Source organism: Lepidochelys kempii, chromosome 13, assembly GCF_965140265.1.
Source record: "Lepidochelys kempii isolate rLepKem1 chromosome 13, rLepKem1.hap2, whole genome shotgun sequence".
NCBI lineage: Eukaryota > Metazoa > Chordata > Testudines > Cheloniidae > Lepidochelys > Lepidochelys kempii.
In genome coordinates this window covers 11,895,279-11,911,959 of record NC_133268.1, presented here as the reverse complement: position 1 = coordinate 11,911,959, position 16,681 = coordinate 11,895,279, and the positions used below count along the sequence as shown (strand labels likewise).

At 42.4% G+C, this 16,681-nt stretch overlaps 1 long non-coding RNA gene across 2 annotated transcripts in view; it reads left to right on the top strand.

The window, feature by feature from the left end:
• The window catches only part of LOC140897000 (uncharacterized), a 47,848-nt gene that overhangs the window by 13,660 nt on the left and 17,507 nt on the right, over positions 1–16,681 (top strand). The window lies entirely within an intron of this gene.

The following is a 16,681-nucleotide window of genomic DNA, read 5'->3' as shown; positions in this document are numbered from 1 at the left end:
ATCTATTACGAGGGTGATCTCATGCTTTGGTTCATTAAGTAGCCTAACAGTGGATAATGAGGATAAAATTTTCAAAGGATTGGCATCCTCTTTCTGGCCACCAATTCATCAAAGCATTTTAGCATGTACTTAAGTCCTAATGAAGGCAACATACATGTAACTGTATAAAAAATTGAAGACAAGAAAGATCAGGCTCCTGGGAAGTCAGTGAGACTTAAGCAGGGACTTAAAGCTGAGTACACGCTTAAATGTTTTTCTGAATTGAGGAGCAATTTGTGCCTTCAAAATTTGAGCCCGCCATTGAATTGCTGGGTCAAAGTTGGGTTCTAACACTTGATTGTGTATAGCTAGCGGCACAAGTTCCACAGTTTGCACCCACACATTTTAACACTGCAAACTGTGCCTACAGAAAGAAGGGCTGGGCCTCATCCCTTTTGAAAATTAAACCCCAAGGGTGCATCTGCACTTGAAATCCTGCTGGGTTTTGCAACTGGTGTCAAAAACAGCTTTTTTCCAAGCCCTTCCCTATGTGCTGGATTTGGGTGACTCACTGGTGTAGACAGGGTCAAACACATTTCCTTCTGCCAGATTTCTAGCATGTTGAGCTGCAGTATTTGTTGATTTGACTGTCTCCATCCACACCCCTGAGAGAATTGTTTTCAACAGTGGCTAAGAGTTGCCAGGGAGGAACTTTCCTCAGTTCAGATCTAGGGTTCGAACTTCTATCTGAGCCCCTCTCTCTTTTAGGTGTGCCAGTTTTGGTTGGACGTATTCCTGGAGGCTTCATCACATGACATAATCTGTAATTAAAGATTAATCTTTAATTCCTGGAGACTCCAGGACAATCCAGGAGGGTTGGCAAACCTACTCTCTTGGTTTATTTATTACTCACTGAGTGCCACCGCTGTTCTTAAGCACTTTGAAAACATGAAGGCACAGTGGCTGCAAAGGAGCTTAAAGTAAAGACGCAGACACTCGGTTCAGACTCTTTGTGTCTGATGTGTTGTGCTGGTGTGAACAGAAGAGAGATAAGAATCCAGCAGTGGAGTTTTTTTTACAAGGCTTCATTGCAAGAGTGTTGGTTTGAGAAAGGACCTGAAGGTCAAGAGGCTCATGGGAAAACGGAGATCATTCTAAGCATGAGCTGTGGATGTCTTTGGCAAGACAACAAATAAAACCCTTTTGTTACCCACACTTAGGGCTCGCAGATCTGCCTGATAGATCTTGACTCTGGTATTCTGCTCTCCCATCTGTGTGACATCAGCAGGAGAAGTGAGCATGGAGGGAGAGCAGAGAGTCAATGTTGAGATCTTTCAAGTGGATCTGAGAGCTGAATTTTCCATTCCATTTCATTTTCTTGATTATACAGAGGAGTCAAGAGGGAAGTGCACTCGTGGCTACTTATTCTGTCATTATCTGAACATTTAGACCTGTGCAGGGTATCTCTTCTTCCATGGGGCCAGTATCTATGCAGTGTGGGAGGAGACATAAGGAACTTCTACTCCTTCTCTTGTTCTGTGTAAAGCTGGTTTGGACACCAATGGGAAGCACAGTCTCTGCTACCATCCAGGACCCTGGGGGGCATTTGGTGTCTGAAACAATTTGGGGCCATGGTTCCTGCATTCCTCACCACCTAACGTCTCTTTTACGGTAGTGCAGCGGGTATGCTGGTTGCTCACAGAAAAATTTTCAACTGGGACAGACAGAATTCTCCCTGGGGATGACTCTGGCTTGTGCATAACTTCACCTGACTCTCTACCCCAGTGTTTGCAAAACAAACAAAAAAAGTAGCCACACAACCATCACATTTCTAATGTGATTAGGGTGACCAGACGTCCCTATTTTATAGGGACAGTCCCGATATTTGGGGCTTTTTCTTATTGGTCACCCTAAATGTGATACATACACATCTATATACAGCCCTTCACATAATCCTGACATAAAATGTCTTATACCCAAAGGGATATAAAAATGTGAAACACATCAGCATTACGAGAGCTGATGCCTCTGGTTTTGGTGTTTTGTTTTTTTTTCCTTTTCCAAAGGAGTTTGCAACATTACTTTTAGCCATCTGCCCTGCCTGTGCTAGGAAATATTTGGAATACATTCCACTCCCCTAATGAACGTGCAGCAGCGGGGGTGCGGCAAATAAGAGAGAGAAAATCTTTCTAATGAACAACAAATTAATATGGAAATCAGATCTACACAGTGTCAGCTTATGTTTCCTATAGCTTTAGGGTGATTAATGTAGACAAAATCAATGATGTGCACTAGTCACAGGTCTAGCATGGCGCACATAAGCTTTACTATTACCCAAGCCATATTTGTTTAGAATACAATTATAGACTCTTGCTAGATTCCTTTTCTCTGTAACTGAAAAGAAAAAATTCTTAAGTACAGTAGCTACAACTTGCTAATGTTTCTCAAAATGTTGAATTTATGTGATGCCGTCAAATGCATATTAGTATTCATGACACAAATCACTTTGCTGCAGACTGATATATTGGGCTGTATCGTGCTCTTTTGTTAAAAAAATAATGTGCTCAGACTGAAAATTTTAATGGATCTTTATACAATAAAAAAGGGCTTAAGAACTTCAGTTGAATCTTGCCCTTCAAAAATTGTGGATTTGTGTTTGCAGGTCTGGCTATGAGTGAATTTTCAGATCCAGTCCAGTCTAGTGTCAGGCAACGTACACACCATTATGAAGATGCCATTATCTGTTCTTGGTTTAAAAGCTCTGGCTACTGCAAGCCATTCAGGTATAAGTGACTTTCCACTTCAGGACCTTTGTTGTCAGAAGCTTGGCCTTATCAACTGGGAACTGCATTCTCAGCCTCAGAAGAGCAAGTTTTACAAAACACTACGCAGTTCCAGCAACGAGTGGGAAAAATGTAAGAAGTGTAGCATACATGTGGATACACAACTCACCTTTATTAGCAAAATCTGTTCGGACAGTGTGATATTCCCTCATGGAGCAATCTGCATGGAACTTGTTGGGAGAAGCACAGGTTGCAGGAAGGATGAGTTTGGAGGAGGCACCAGGAAGTCAGTTAGTTTGCACATGGCTGAAATGCTAGCTGTAATTGCTGTATAAGTAGGGGCATAGCGAGCAGATCGAGGGACATGATCGTTCCCCTCTATTCGACATTGGTGAGGCCTCATCTGGAGTACTGTGTCCAGTTTTGGGCCCCACACTACAAGAAGGATGTGGATAAATTGGAGAGAGTCCAGCGAAGGGCAACAAAAATGATTAGGGGTCTGGAACACATGACTTATGAGGAGAGGCTGAGGGAGCTGGGATTGTTTAGCCTGCAGAAGAGAAGAATGAGGGGGGATTTGATAGCTGCTTTCAACTACCTGAAAGGGGGTTCCAAAGAGGATGGCTCTAGACTGTTCTCAATGGTAGCAGATGACAGAACGAGGAGTAATGGTCTCAAGTTGCAGTGGGGGAGGTTTAGATTGGATATTAGGAAAAACTTTTTCACTAAGAGGGTGGTGAAACACTGGAATGCGTTACCTAGGGAGGTGGTAGAATCTCCTTCCTTAGAGGTTTTTAAGGTCAGGCTTGACAAAGCCCTGGCTGGGATGATTTAACTGGGAATTGGTCCTGCTTCGAGCAGGGGGTTGGACTAGATGACCTTCTGGGGTCCCTTCCAACCCTGATATTCTATGATCTCTGTAAATAGTTCTGTTAATAGCCAGTTTAGTTTTAGAAACAGGGTGTCCTCTCATGTTATTACTCAGCACTTGGTTCATGGAACACTTCCCACTGCCATTATTTATGCATTTATTTCTTCTGCACTGATCAACAATCTCTAACCAAACATTACAAAAAGTCATCTCCCCGGACCCAGTGCAACTCTCAGCCCTTCGTCTGAAAACAACTGGTAGCAGAGATGAGCTTTGCAGCATGCATTGAAAATCCAGAAACCTGGGCTCTGGTGGGCCAAAGAAGGAATTCAGTTCCTGAGCCAAGTGGAGAGGTGGTCAGTGAAACAGGCAGGGCCTTAATCATATAATGTTTTATGAGATAAAGGTAACAGTTTAAATTTCATTCAGATATCATTGGGTTGACAGTGCAGATCATAGAGCTCCAGTGTAATTTGCTCCCTGCGGGAAACGTTGCTGGTAAGTAGACTGGGAAAGAACATTGCTTCAGAAGAGAGCCACCCCCTTCTGCACTAGCTGAAGGTTCCAAATGACCTTGAGTTATGGCAGCCATGTAGCAACCCACTATAATAATCCAGTCTGGAGGTGACAAAAGCATGGGTGACCCACTAGGGATCTCTAGGATACAGGGATGCCTGGCCGTACCCACTTTTTCCAGGCCAAGCTCACTGCACCATTAGCTGGAACGGAACAAGGTGTAGGAGCTATTCTGTTGGTTCTATGCCCCTGAAGGATTCCCCTTCACAAAAGGAATCTTCATGCGGGCTTTGTAGCACTGGAGGATCTGGTTCAATGCGTGCGTGCTGATCTTTTGTCATGAATACATCATTTTTTTGAGCCTGGTATTGTAATTCATACATTCACAGAACTCGCACAGAAATCCGTAGGAGTTCCCTTTGTGCGGATCGTGCATGATTGGGCCCCTGTATTTCAGAAAACTTTCTGAATGCAGACTGAATTTCTTCCTCCTGTATTCATTGTTGTATTACCTCACTTTAACAGGAACGACAATCAGCTTGATAAATGGATTAAAAGGTCACTGGTTTCCCTGTTGCTCCTAGACTTTCACACTGGAGCACACTTGTAAAAAGATAACATTTATACAAAAAGCAATTTCTTGGCTGGTTGTTTCCTGTATTCCCCTCAGTATCACTGAAGATATTTATGCCTTCAAATAATCCAGTTTCTCTTGCTTGATTCTGCACTGCAGTCACAGTGTTTATATCAGTCTGTTGCTGTGAAAATTAATGTGACAACACAAAATGCAGCATTGTGACTAAAGGTGTGTGACATACGCCCAGAGAAATGAAAAATGACTTGAAATTCATGGCACTATTCCCCACCACACACACACCTCCATCCTGTTCCAAATCTGATGGGACAATTTTCAAAAGGGTCTATATTTTCCAGGCAAAAAATGGGCACTATTTTTACTGGAAATTGCCAATTTCTTGAGCAGATCCAGTCTCATTTGCAAATGAAAGTAACTATACTTTCCACATTGGAAACACATAGAAATTTATGTTCTGAGAACTCTTGCAGAACAAAAATAGGCTCTGTCTCTGTTTTTGCACTAGTGTGGATACACCAGTGTAGATGTGATGCACTGATGCATGATGGGAACTTTATTCGTGTGACTTATCCTAGTGATTACTGGGGTAAATTAGACATTAGCCATGGTGTAACAGTTTTGATGTTGCTACATTACAAGTTGCCCTAGTCTCAGCAAGTCCATAGCCATGTTGTCAAAATTACAAATAAAGGTCAAACGGTGGGGACAAAATGCTGCAAACATTACAAAATTTCACACAAGGTCCCATGAAATTGGTGATAGCACACAGCACTAACTCTGGCTCCAGTGAAGGTTTCACCAGGAGACAATGGACTGAGAGGCAAAAAATCCTTTATTTAAATACAGATGTTGCAAGAAAAACAGGAAAAAATTATAGCCAGAGTGAAAGCTAAGTGATCTGGGGCCAGATTTCCAGAGAGGTGACTTGTCTTTTAGGGATGCCATTTGCCCTTGCTGGACTTATCCCTGCATTCTTGGACCTGCCATTGAATTGTGGATGCAAATCTAGTTGCATTTCTGCTGGCAGAAATCTGATTGAAGGTGCAAGTCAGTGGTGTAAGTACTCAGACTTGCTTGCAGAATTCCATATGCTGATGACAGTTTTGCAGGTGCATCTTCCATCTGCAGAGGGAGGGCAGGCCTTACCCATTTTGGAAATTTACTCCCTTTCAGCGTATGTCTGACAGGTTTCACATTCCCCCCCAGTTCTTGAAATGGATGGGGCAGATTCTTGAGCCTCTTACTGCCTTGCGTAACCCCATTGACTCCAATGGAGCTATTTGCAAAAGGAATGGTTGCAAGACCAGAGGTACAAATTTCAAAAGCAGCTACAATTCCATTGGTATAAGGGATTGAAGCACTTAGGCGCCTAAGTCCCAGGCCAGGTCTACTCTAGGTATACTTTGCCGGTATAGCCATTCTGGTATACTAGCACTCCTAGTGTGGACAAAGCTTATACCAGCAAAACTGAATGTTTGCCAGTACAGGTTATTTCATTCCCCATGAGCTAAATGAGTTATGCAGAAAAAGTCCAGTTTTGCTAGTATAGCTACACCTATCGCAGTGGCTTTTGCCAGCACAGTTGTGTCCATTGGGAATCTCACCTCTTCACACTCTTGACCAACATGGCTATAGACAGCAGAAGTCTGTAGTGGCCCCACTGACACTTCAGATTGCTTTTTCATGGCAAATTCTCTCATGGTCTTTCTGTGGGTTTGTGCCATGACATATCTTTTTACTCAAACATTTTAAGTTGATTTACACCTGTACCTGCCACTAATTGACTTGATTTTCTGAGTGATGGCTTTAACACACCATTTGTTTTGTATCATGTTTTGACTCCTTTTAGAAGTCAGTGCTTTCTACAGCAGAGGTAGCATTATGGAAAAGAAAGAACCAACTTTCCAGATTCCAAATCCTCACAGGCATTGTATTCCTTAAGATAGGCAGCTAGAATATATTTTCTCATTACTGACAAAAAGATAGAGGTGTTCTTTTGTGAGCACAAGGCATCATATAATTTGTAGCAGGCATGAATTATTGCAGTGTCTCCATCCAAACAAGTGAACATCTGTATCCCATTTTCACTGGCACCACAAGATACCTGGCGTAGCCCCAGAACTGTATGTTTAGCTACAAGAGTTTAAAATATGCAGTAATTTGCTGTTGTGTTATCCTTTGGTATTCTCTGCTTTGGAAAAAATACTTTATTAATGGAGTCCTCCCACTGTCTATTGGCTTTGCTCTAGCCCAGAATAAAATGAATCAAGTTAGATGATTTCCAGAGCATAATTTAGTTTTCCTCTGAGGAGAAGTAGTTATGGGAATCAGTTGGTGCAGGATTCCATGGAGGGTGGGGCATGTCATGCATCCCTTTCTTAAGAGGCTATGTTATGCAGACAGGAGGAAATGCATATTCATTTGTGTGACAGGTTCCCCCCCGGGGTGCCACCTGGAACTGGGGTATCACTGAGCCCCCCTGACCCACTAGCCTGGGCTCCCTTTTACACTGTACTGCTGGGACAAGCTGCCAAGCCCTCTCCAAGCTTCAGCCTTTCCTTTCATCAGCATACGGACAGGTAGGGACACACCCAGGTGCAGCTATATGCAGATGCTCTGACCAGGAATCCAGCTAGCGTACTTCCCAGCAACTCAGACATGTACCCCGTCTGGAATGTATACCCAAATTATACTGTCTTGCACTGAACAGGGAACTGTACAGCATAAGCTCATGAAATTTGCCCCCTCCCTCAATGGGGAGACAAATATGCAACAGCTTTCTGCCCTGAGTTATGATTCCCACACACTCATTTTAGATAAAGCAAAAACAAGTTTATTAACCACAAAAGATAGATTTTAAGTGATAGCAAACTGATCAAAGCAGATTATCTAGCAAATTAACAAAAAATACAAACTAAGCTTAATATACTACATAGATCATCTATGAATAGAAAATTCTCACCCTAAGTGATGATACAAGCAGGCTGCAGATTCTTAAGGGGCAAGCTGCACCTGCTTACAGCTTGGAATCCCCAGGTGTTTCATTCACAGGCTAAAAATCCCTTCATCCTGGGTCCAGCACTTACCACAGTTGAGTCTTTGTTTCTCGCTATTTCCACAAGTCATCTTGGGCGGGGGAGTCAGCGAAAAACCACCATGATGTCACTCCCCTGCTTTATATAGCTTTTGCATATGGCGGGAACCTTTTGTTTCAAAGCTTGGTTCCCACACCAATCAGTGGAAAAATACTGACATCCCAAGATGGAGTCCAGCATCAGGTGACCTGGTCACATGTTCCTGCAGTATCACAGCAGCCATTACTCGGAGGCTCTCTGTAGGGTCCTCAGGAAGGCTCCCTAGGTGAGACATAAGCTTCTCCTAAGGCCAATTGTTCTCTCTAATGGCTCATTAACTTGACGGGGCCCTTCCCAGCCAGCCGTCTAGATTGAGAGCCTTTTGCTTAGTGGACATTGCCCAGGAATAGCTACACGTGAAATAGATACATAGTCAATATTCATAACTTCGGATACAAGAACGATACATGCATACCAATAGCATAATCATATTCAGCAAATTGTATCCTTTCCAATGACATCTCACATGACTTATAGTGCATAAAATACTTCATAACTATGTCATAATCATATCATAATATCACTGTGAAGAATATGTGATACAGTGTCACAATTTGAACTTACTAAAGACGGTGGCACTTGGAAAGTAGCATTCAGTGGTAGCAACAGCGGGAAATTTATGGAGGAGAAGGCTAGTGTAGGTGATCTATCTATTTATCTGGGGTTCGTGTATTGGCACCCATCACCATAATATCTGACACCCCTTTAGGTCGGGTCTTCAAATTAGGCCATGTTAAAATAAGACCTTGAGTTGTGGAGTCATGTGAACTAATAGGATGTTAAACATGACTTTGCTGGAAGTGTAGACTGAGATAAGCTGTATTTAACATCACGTCAACTGGTTGTAGTTAACGCTATAATGTAAACCTTAGGGTTCACCCATGAGCAGCTGATCTGATGTTCAAGGTTTTATTATCACTGCAAAAAAAGTGTGTTTTTACAGCAAGATAGCCAATTTGAGTTAGCGCTCTTGATGCAAAATCCTAGTGGAGACGAAGCATAAGAACATAAGAATGGCCATACTGTGTCAAACCAAAGGTCCATCTAGCCCAGTATCCTTTCTTCTGACAGTTGCCAATGCCATGTGCCCCGGACGAAATGAACAGAACAGGTAATCATCAAGTGATTCTTTCCCTGTCACTCATTCCCAGCTTCTGGCAAACAGAGGCTAGGGACACCATCCCTGCCCATCCTGGCTAATAGCCATTGATGGACCTATCCTCCATGAATTTATCTAGTTCTTTTTTGAAGATGTTATAATCTTGGCCTTCACAACATCCTCTGGCAAAGAGTTCCACAAGTTGACTGTGTGAAGAAATACTTCCTTTTGTTTATATTAAACCTGCTGCCTATTAATTTCATTTAGAGACCCCTAGTTCTTGTGTTATGAGAAGGAGTAAATAACACTTCCTTATTTACTTTCTCCACACCAGTCATGATTTTATAGACCTCAATCATATCTCCCCTTAGTCATCTCTTTTCCAAACTGAAAAGTCCCAAGTCTTATTAATCTCTCCTCATATGGCAGCCGTTACATACCCCTAATCATTTTTGTTGCCCTTTTCTGCACCTTTTCCAATTCCAATATATCTTTTTTGACATGGGACGACCACATCTGCATGCAGTATTCAAGATGTGGGTGTACCATGGATTTATACAGAGGCAATATGATATTTTCTGTCTTATTAGCTATCCCTTTCTTAATGATTCCCAACATTCTTTTCGCTTTTTTGACTGCCGCTGCACATTGAGTGGATGTTTTCGAAGAACTATCCACAATGACTCTGAGATCTCTTTCTTAGTGGTAACAGTTAATTTAGATTCCATCATTTTATATGTCTAGTTGGGATTATGTTTTCAAATGTGCATTACTTTGCATTTATCAATTTTTAATTTCATCTGCCATTTTGTTGCCCAGTCACTCAGTTTTGAGAGATCCTTTTGTAGCTCTTTGCTGTCTGCCTGGGACTTAATTATCTTGAGTAGTTTTGTATCATCTGCAAATTTTGACACCTCGCTATTTACCCCTTTTTCTAGCTCATTTATGAATATGTTGAATAGGACTGGGCCCAGTACAGACCCCTGGGGGACACCACTATTTACCTCTCTCCATTCTGCAAACTGATTTATTCCTACCTTTTGTTTCCTATCTTTTAACTAGTTACCAATCCATGAGAGGACCTTCCCTTTTATCCCATGACTGCTTATTTTGCTTAAGAGCTTTTGGCAAGAGACCTTGTCAAAGCTTTCTGAAATGCTAAATACACTATATCCACTGGATCCCCCTTGTCCACATGCTTGTTGACCCCGTCAAAGAATTCTAGTAGATTGGTGAGGCATGATTTCCCTTTACAAAAACCATGTTGACTCTTCCCCAACAAATTATGTTCATCTATGTGTCTGACAATTTTGTTCTTTACTATAATTTCAACCAGTTTGCCCGGAAGTCAGGCTTACCGGCCTGTAATTGCTGTGCTGACCTCTGGAGCCATTTTTAAAAATTGGCGTTACATTAGCTATCCTCCAGTCATTTGGCACAGGTAGTTCTTACCTTGATGCAGTCAGTCAAGTTCAATTCTACAACCCTCAACTGGAACTGACTTCAGTGAATTACATGGAGGTAAAAATGACAGTGCTTTGTCTATGCTAGGGTTGCATATCAAGTAATCTCTCTTGATGTAAAAATTCCCCTTTCTTTGCAATGAAGACGTAGCCGGACATGATGGTCCATACCTACACGGGCTACACAGTGATAATTAACATGGTTTGAGTGAGGTGAAGTGCTAAAATGCCAGTATTTTCTAGTGAAAGCCAGCCCTTAAGGACCAGGGCATGACCTCGTCTCTCTACAAGTTCCAGTGGTATTAGGACTATATAAATTTTTATAGTCAGCTGGTGTTCACGTTAGAAGATGTAGTCAGCTGGCCATTTACTCAGTGAACTAATGCACTTAAATCACTGTCAGCTCAATTAACACCTTCCTGTGTTGTGAGCCAGTCTCCTTTAATTCCCTTCTTTACCAAGGATAGGTGAGGAGGGCAGATCAGGAGCTTGCTCTCCAGATTAAAACTGTCCTGGGTCACTTTTGGAACACACTGTGTTTAAAAAAAAAAAGTCTCGATCTCATGGGGTGAAATTCAGACCTGTACAGAGGGTCCCACACAAGTTCTCTGCACCACATTTGCCTTCCACAGGAGGTACAGGGTGGAGCAGCATTGTAGCAGGATCTCAGTACCCCCTGTGCATAAGGAGTGAGCTCTTCTGTTTGTTTAAACAGGCTGGTGTGGAAGGTGGTGCTGGGGGTAGTGGAGGGGACTCCTGGTTCCACAGTTACACATTGGCCCTCACTCCACACAAGTGCTCTGCAGTATCCTGAGCCCAGGTCAAGGGCTGGGTTTTTCCCACTGTACTATTGTTCTGGCTCTACGCTGGTGCTGTGAATTTCCCACTGGATGCATTAGGAAATGGAAAACATTGAAGTGATGCTTCAAATAATTATACAAAGTGGTGTGTCCGTTTGTTGGCCCACTGCTGCTCCTAATCCATGCCACCACTTTGTGCACGCCAGTAATAGCATTTAGCATTCACACAGCACTTTACTTCTTCATGGCACTTCTCAAATGTTAACATGTAGCTATTCCTCATTACCCCCTCTCTGCGCTATGCGAGCATTATTATTTTGCAGCTGGGAAACCAAGGCAGAAGAGTCAAGCTACTCATCCAAAACCACAGCTGGGCCATGGCAGAGCCAAGATTAGCATTCAAGAGTTGTTGGCTCCGAGGCCTGGGCCCAAACTCATTAGACCACACATCCTCTCTGAAGAATCCAGACATTATGCTTCTAAAGCAATGTTTCAAACTTTGTTCTGAAATAAGTAAAACCAGAGACAATTAAGACAGTAATAAAGTTCCTGATGGGACGTTTAATGTCCCTGGGGAAAACTGAGCATACAAAACAATAAACAAATTTAGAACTGTCACTAAACAGTATGTTCATTTGTTTAGAAAAGAATCAGACGGAGAAGTAAATAAGACCTTGTCTACATGGGAAAGTTTGCCAGTGGTATCAATATCATTACACAGACAGAACCCCCTCTAGATACTCTTACTGCAGTATGAGTGGCTTCTTCTCAAGTAATATAAACTAAACTGGAAAAGGGCATTCTTATGCCAGTGTGCATGTGAGGTGGGAGGTTAAATCATGAGAGCTAAACTGGCATAAACTTATACCTTAGTTATATCAAAAAACTTACCCACATAGACTCCAACCTTGCAATCCCTATTTATCTGGCACACATCCCCTTAGTGTTTGAGCACCTTGTAATCTTTAATGTGTTAATCCTCACAACACCCCTATTGTATTATCCCCATTGTACAGCTGGGAAGTGAGGCACAGGGAGGCTAAGTGACTTACCCCAGGTCACAAAGGAAGTTTGTGGGGAGTAGGGAACTGAACTCACCTCTCTCAACTCCTAAGCTACTCCCTAACACTGGACCAGCCTGCCTCACTCTGTGCAGCTGTATTCCCATTGGCTTCAGAGAGTTCTTCCTGCATGGGGCCAGCAGGATTGGACCCTGAGATATTGTATACCCTAATAGGTGCAGGATACTTTCTGTGATAGCATCAAAGGGAGAGAATGTCGCTTGCCCAAATGTGATGGACTATTGCTGCAAGCAGGAGTAACTTATGCTGTCAGTATTCAATTAGCACCACGTTAAATTAAATGTCTTGTGAATATTTCATAATGATCTGGCAGCATTATATCTGGCTTTTTGGCATTCCCTGGCTTTTACCAGGCCATTTCCGTTCCAACGTGACACAATGTGGAGTTAAAGTGGGATGGTGAGCCAATCTCACTTGTATGATTGCCTGTTCTAGAATCAAGTCTTATAATTAGAAACAAAACAACAATCTCAACTCACTTTTCAATTACAATAACCCATCTTCGACTAAGAATTGACCAAAATGGGACTTGCTATATGTCACCTCTTTTTTCTCCTACAGTGTACGTTTAATTGGGACGTTAGTAAAACACTTTGTCAGATGCAGGAGCTGAGATCCTGAAGGCCTTTACATTTTTGGTTTTGTTTTTTTGTAAGGATCTCTTGAATCAAGTGGTAGAAAATAGGCACGTCCTCAATCTGCTATTCCAGCATGTTAAAAAACAGTTTGAAAGCAAATTCAGTACTAAAATCGGCTGCCAGATGAATAGCAAAGTGACTGTCCAAATGAACTCTGTGTATGGAGAGTGAAATGCATTTCTCCCTGCTCAAAGCTAGAGTCAATGGGCCTCAGGTGGGAGGACAACTGAGCAGCAATTCGTACACAACCACCCACCCCTTGATTCTGCAGATTATGTGCAAGGCTGCAGCCAGACATCAGCCCAGACTGGTAGTCACATTTATCATCTGGGTGTATGATTGATTGGGTGATAGGAATTGTTTACCTTGGTCCATTACAAATGGTACCAGCTGATCATCTTATTGGTAACCGTGGAGAAAGGAATGGGTATGCACTATGAGATACCCTCTCACACACTTCTCAGAGTGGTATCCGTGTTAGTCTGTATCAGCAAAAAGAACGAGGAGTACTTGTGGCACCTTAGAGACTAACAAATTTATTTGAGCATAAGCTTTCGTGGGCTAAAACCCACTTCATCAGATGCATGCAGTAGAAAATACAGTAGGAAGATATATATATACTGAGAACATGAAAAAATGGAGGTTGCCATACCAACTGTAACGAGACTAATCGATTAAGGCGGGCTATTATCAGCAGGAAGAAAAAAACTTTTGTAGTGATGAGGTACTACAACTCCCATTTTCAGCACACATCCTTTGGTTTTGAGATTAACAAAAATTCAAAAATTTACCTGGAAAATTTAAAGATTTTGTTTTGTTTTTTTCATTTTTGTCAGAAAGTACTGCCGCAGAAAAAAATTGCAGACCAGCTTTACTGGTGACTATTCTTCACCAATTGGGGTTGTTGGGCTGAGGGCTACGTTAGAGCTTCCTTCTATAGCAGAGCTGTGTCTTCCATGGGCGAGAAATGCCCTTTTGGTTTTTTACTATTTTTTTATGAAAAACGGCATAAAAATTGCTGTTTGCATCTGAAAATGGGATGGGGGGGCAAATCCAGGAGACTTGTCTCCCATGGGGCTGTGAACTGTCACTGGATTTTAAGTAAAAAGCTACATTTCCTAGCAGAAAAGCAAAACTCTGCTCTGGCTCAAATGAATGAACCCTCGCACAACTACTCAGCATGTCGACAAGGCAAAGTTGTACTGGTATTAGCTAAGGTGTGAATTTAAATTGATAGACTTATACCACCATTATCACCTCTCTCCCTGCTGTGTGGACACTCTTATTCTGGTATAAGAGTGGCTTTTTTAAGTTTAATTATGTTGCCTGGGAAGGGGTTTAAGCGAAACCAAAAAAAGCCATTCGTACTGGAATACGAGTGTCCACAAGGAGGTTATACAGGTGTAACTATACTGCTATAACTGGTATAAAATTTTCCTGTGTAGACAAGGTCTAAGACTCTCACAGCTCTGTTCCCCATATTGCCTCATCCCTGTGCTTTTCTCTTTCTTTGGGCCCAATCCTGTCAGACATCTGATACAAAACTACCACTGACTTCAGTGACACAACCACTGACTCCTGTGTACAGAGAGGCTTCCCACAATGCAGTCGGTTGTGGGCGGCATCTGGATCCAGGCCCAAAGATTCAGGCAGTAATCCCGTTGCTTAGCTCTCCCCCACACCCCGCCGCTCCTGGGGTACTCAGCTAGACCACGAGAGCACATTCAGGCCAGTACGATGGAGCCACCCGGGCCCATCCTCTTCACCCGCCAAACAACACTGAGGGCAAATTTTTCAAATGTGCCTTGGCGACTTAGAAGCCTGCATCCCATTTTTAAAAGTGACTGAGGCATTTAGGAGCCTGAGTCCCAATAAGACTTAAATGCCTCAGGCACTTTTGAAAATGGGACTCAGGCTTCTGAGTCACTCAGGCACTTTTGAAAAATGTGCTCCATCTTCTAGAGAGCAGGGAAATGAAAAGAGGAGAGGGGACCATAAAGGGTTTTAAAATCGGAAGCAAGAAGGCATGGGTTGGGGAAGAAGGGACTAAAGAAGGGAAGCAGAGGGAGGGATGCAGAGGAAGGTTGAAGGTGGGGATTAGGATAGATCTAGGTAGGTCCCCAAAGCATTGCTATTAATCTCTCACTTTAATGAGTGGTAACACCCTCCCTTCCTCCTCCCCCCCCCGCCCTTTTCAAATAATAAGTCAATCCAGCTTCTGTTCCAATGGTGGATTCACTAGTCAGAGCCCTTCTCAGTCTGCTGACATTAGACAGCTGAGTAATTTGGGACGCAGTGCTCTAGCCTGTCACGTGAGGTGTAGGATTCTCTGTCGAGGGGCTCCTGTCATACATGTAAGAGACACGGTGGTCTATCAACATTAAACTGCTGCAGATATGGATGTGGCACAAACAGCAAAACAAATCCAAGCCTTAATATATTCCGTCTGGGGCCTTGGAAATAGGCAAGAGCCAGTGATTAACATTAAACACTAGGAGTTTTGTTGTGGACAGACAGCACAATTAACAACAGAATGTCTTGACCTCTTTGCATTGGAATTGCTGACATTTACCCCAAATGGTTGAACTAATATCCTTGATAGCAGTGATGGCATCTTTCCAGCCGATGGTATCAGTATGTTTTGTACACAGATCTGATTTATTTTATACACAGTCACTTGTATGTGAGGGTTAGTGTCTGAAAGACAAGATAATGGGCTCCCTTTCATGGTTCAAACCTAAAGCTTTCTGGACTCTTCCTATTTCTCTGCTGGTTCTGGATAACCCTGTTGAAGAAAGGGAATCCTGTCGGACTCAGGGCAGGTGAGCCCAGCTTTAGGCTTCCTGTTCATGGATAGAGCCACGTATGGAACAAGTGTTGCCCTTCGCTTGTCTCACTGCATCCAGCTATGACCAGCCATCTCAAACCTTGGTGGACATTAAACGGCATCACATGATTCTTTTTTTTTCTGTGCCCAGGCCTGTATAGTCAAGTGCTATTCTCAGTATTGTCCACTGGTGGGTAACAGGCCCTAAATGGAGAGTGAGGGCATCCAATTGCATTTGGGCACAAGAAAATGCTTCAGTGGGGGAAAGGCCTACGAAAGCCGCAGTGCCTTTGTGGCCCCTTTTGCCTCTCTGTAGCTATAACGCTATTAAAAACTCCTTTTTTCCAGAAGCATTATTACTCACCTGGAGCTTGCAGGTTTCTCCAAGATGTTTTATTACATGAGTGTTGTCAAATTGTGACATTTTGTGAGTGTAAGTCATAGGGTTGTTGTTAATGCCAATTTAATGGTGCTAAAATGATTAACTATGGCAGTCTTTTAAATAATGAGGTACATAAAAGGTGTTAATAACCTCTTAAGTGCTTTAATAATATTCTGTGCCATCATAAAATGTTCATAATTGGGCCTCTTAACTTTCATCTGCCATAAAGTAATGAAAGAAAAATCTCAGCAGAGCAGCTGAAGAGCTTAAAATTTTGCTTAAATAAGAGAAAAACTGAACAATGGTGAAACTGAGCCCTGTTTGTTAAAAAAAAAAATTAAACGGCAAGCCCCATGGAATTATGCATTTTAATATCATGCAAATTTTTCACATTTCTGAAAATAAAAGGCTCTAGTAGAAACTACTGCAAGAACAAAAGATACAGATTCATGTCATGAGGGCTCATTGAGACAGTGCTAAACCCTGTGTCAGACTGAATATTTAGGTCTTAT